Raw genomic sequence first — 4,309 nt, 5'->3', positions numbered from 1 at the left:
GTCAAGGATCCCTAAATATAACCCTGAGAGTTCAACGTCAAAAGTAAATAAAAACTGAAACTGAAGTAATACATAAAACTTCTACCCTGAACTGGATCGTAAGAGTAGATGAGTTCGGATGGTGGTCCCACACTGCTAACCTCAACCTTGGAACGGGTACTGACCGTATCCTGAAATAACAACAATGGTGGGTCAACCCCACGAGCAAGTCCTCTCTACTATGACCCAAATCAGAGAATCAAATAAATTAATCATTATGAATCGGTTGAGTACTATATCTGTATACATCCTAAGGGAACTATCCCATGTATAACATGACCTCAACCAGAATAGACGGTGATCACTTAGACTCACACTAGGTGGTTAAGTGTCGCCTTTCCCCACCCGGGAAATCAGCTATTATACATGGTGCACGGTACTGACAACACAGACTATAACGAACTACACAGTGATAACACCTCGCAAAGTACTGATGAATATACTGAGCATATAAGTTAGGCAACACATGCCAGCAATATTAATAAATATACCGAGTATGTTAATTAGGCAACATATGCCAATAATATTAAACCACATACCCCGACAGCCACACATCTGTCTATAGCAACGAATGCATAAGGTATAAATGAGTCTAAACTTATTAGCCAACTCACATGGTTCTATATGGCAACACATCCATATAATATAAATGCGACATAATTGAAACAGTCCATTTATTTCCTGAAATGCACACAGCATAATAATCATGGTTGATATATGATTAACAGTATAAATATCCCATAATATATATTGGATAATTTATATGACTAAAACATGGCATTATTTAATTTAATACCATTTAGTAAGATATTAACACTATTTATATTTAACAATGTCATTTAAATAAATCACATTAATATCCGTACTGTGAACGAGTCAATAAATGCTTAGAAAAGATTAATCGGTCATAAGAATAAGTAACGGGTATTAAAATAATAATTTCGTGGCCCGTTAAACCCGTAAATACCAACACAGTACCTAAAAATCCAAGTTTAAGGTTCTGGAATTTACAAAACAGGCCTTAGGGGTATTCTGGTAATTTCCAGCAGCTGTAGAGACCCCACACGCGCCCTCACGCGCCTCCCAGAGCCTCCCACACGCGCCGCCACTTTTCTCACACGCGCACGCGCTTACACGCGCCTTCACGCGCGTCTAGAACCTCCCACGCGCCTCCACGCGCGTCTGGCATCAGCCACGCGCGCGCACGCGCTCCCACGCGCGCACCATGGCTTCCTGCAGACGTGTCACTTCCTGGTTGGTTGGCTGCATCCGGACTCCGTACTCGCGTCACACCGGATCATCTCACCCTATCTTCCCTCCATCCAACGCCCACAGATCCGGGTGTACCGCGGTAACATGGACCGCGGTGCACCGGATCAATCGCTGCTGTTTAATGGTCCAGATGCGCGCGCATACCCTCCTATGGTGCGCCGCATCACACCGGATCACTCCGGTCATCTCCCCCATTGCCGGCGACCGGAAAACTCGCCGGAAATTGCAGAAACTTACCGGAAAATTCTAGAAAATTCTAAAAAAAATCCCAAAGGCCATAATAATTATTTTTAGCTATATTTTGATTACATAGGCCATAAAATAATTATCGACCACCTTTAATAATTAAAATTTCCTTTCTTTAATAAATTAAAAAAATTAATTTAATAATTTCCTAGCATGATCTCTAAGCTCTATAATTATTTAAATAATCTAAACAATTAATTTATGGATTCAAAGGGGAAAAGTAGATAATAACTTGCCTTTTTGGATTTAAAATAAATCCGCCGGTTGCGCGTAGTCGGGTAAATTTCCTACACCGGTCCAAGCTCCTTTCTTTCTCTCTCTTCCTTTCCACACTTTTACAATGGCTCACTAGAATTTATAATTTGTTTCTAACTCCCTTTCTTTCCTTCTAAGGTAGGCTAGCTAATTTATATACAAATTATATAATATAAATATTACAAATATCTATTTTTGCATTTAATTAACCACATTCCCAACCATAAGGCTTTAAGGCTAGCAAGCCAAGTCAAGCAAGATGTCCTAAGGTAAATCCTATCATAAGATTTAATTTTTCATCATTACATTGATTTAATACTAATATTATTATTACTAATATTATTATTAATAAAACTTTTATAATTATTAATATTATTATTATTATTATTATTATTATTATTACATAAGAATACATTATATCATTATAATACTTTATAACACAAATATAATACTTTAATTAACTAATAATGATTAATATAAGCATAACCAACAAATAAAATTATTAATAATAATACATGCATAATTAAATGAATAAATTTACTATTTTGACATACACAATTAATTTACATGCACCATTAAATGATCTTAATATAACAATGTAGCATGCACAATAATAGGTAAAGGAATCCACACATAATTGAATTTAAATAAACTAAACTCTTTAATAAAATACGGGGTATTACAATAAAATTATTTATTTTGATTTATTTTATAAAATATAATAAGGGTAATTTAGTTAACTTAGGTTTAATTTGTTAGAGGGATCTATTTGCACCAGATTGAAACTTTAAAGTATTTTTTACACGAGAGGGGCTTCCTCCAATACTATCCTTTTTGGTCATTTTACAAAATTATTTATTTTTATATATTTTATAAAATGGTTCAGTAAGGATAATTTAGTCAACTTAAGGTTTAAATTTGTCAGAGGGATCTATTTGTACCAAATTGAAACTTTAGAGATGTTTTTTTGCATGTAAAAGGTATGATATAGACTATAAACATACTTTAAAGATGTTTTCTACACTTGACGCTAATATGGCCTTAGAACTTAAGTGCGAATTCAGAGAGCAAAATAACTTATGTTATTTATGTTGTTTGGAAAGGAAGGAATTCTAATAGGAATTGGATTTTATCGGATTTGATAGGAAATATCGTAGTTGTAACAAATCCGGAGAAAATTGGCAGAATTTCATAGGATTTGTGACGAGATGAGTAACAACTTTTTCAAAGTATCTTAATTTTACCAAAATATCCTCCTCTTTTAATGTATCACTTTTTTTTTATTTTTTTATTTTTTATTTTTTGTAAAAGTGAATATTAGCGTGAATTTTCAGTCATTTTATTGTCTTTCCTTCTCTGTCATCAATCCTTCTCTTCCAATACGCAAGACCAGGCCAAACTGTAAGCTTTTTCTATTTTATAGATCAATTTTGATCTCTTTAATATGAAACACATATTTAAATATGAACAAAATTGCAAGTGCTCTTGACAAAGCAAATGTTGTGGCTGATAAAGCAAATGCGGTGGTTGAGAAAGGCAAACGACGATTTTGTTCAGGAGAAGAAGTGTTTTTAGAGTTACAAGCGATGGAGGGAATTGACAAAACTTTTTTATTTGCTGGTTATGATTTTCTTATTTCGGATCCAGTAGCTACTGCTGAAGGATTTTTTGGATGCCCAGTTCATATGCGTAAGATTGGTTGTCATGGAAAATGAAAGATTGGTTGTCATGGAAAATGATTATGAAGTCTTGAATGGATATTTTCTTTTTTTTTTTTTACTTTGTTTTATTTTATTTATTTTTGTTCAATTTCTGAACCTAATTCAGAGAGAAAAATAAAGTACTTTAGTTCATGTAGATATTTTATTTGTTATTAGGATTGATTAATAATTCAAATAATGCTTGACCATAATGTTTTAGAATATTTGATCAAATTGACTTATTTCACTCTTTTTAAATATTTATATATATGGTAACAAAACATCATGTAATTATACATATTATTATTTGTATATTTTTATGTATATAGTTATGTATATTTATAGTAGTAATAAAAAATTTAAGAGTAAAAGAAGTATATTAAAATATTATTTCATACTATGTGGTTTAAGTTGTCAAAATTATTATAAATAAAAATTATGGTTTAAGTATCAATATATGTCCCTCTAGTTGCTGCTCTTTAGTGGTTTCCGTTGTTGAGCGGTGGCTCTTTCTCAGCTGATCTGGAGCCTGGTCTTCATTTTTCTTGTTTTGCTTCAGATTCTGTTTGCCTTTTTCTACTTGGCTTTATGTCTCTGTACTGTCATTCTCGGCTTGGTCTTTGTGCCCTTTGCAATGATAACAATTTACTTTTGGACCCAAAAAAAAAAAACAAAAAAAAAAACGTATATCAATATATGTCCTGCAAATATACGTTACACACATCTCAAACGATAAAAAATAATATTTCCATTTCAGTTTATTCCAAACACATAAATGAAATTTCATTTTTATTCCA

Source organism: Cornus florida, unplaced genomic scaffold (genome assembly GCF_030987335.1).
Source record: "Cornus florida cultivar Cherokee Brave unplaced genomic scaffold, ASM3098733v1 CherokeeBrave_3.0.0_Hap2_Chr08, whole genome shotgun sequence".
NCBI lineage: Eukaryota > Viridiplantae > Streptophyta > Magnoliopsida > Cornales > Cornaceae > Cornus > Cornus florida.
The sequence above is the reverse complement of the archived record's forward strand: the minus strand, read 5'-3'. Positions refer to the sequence as shown.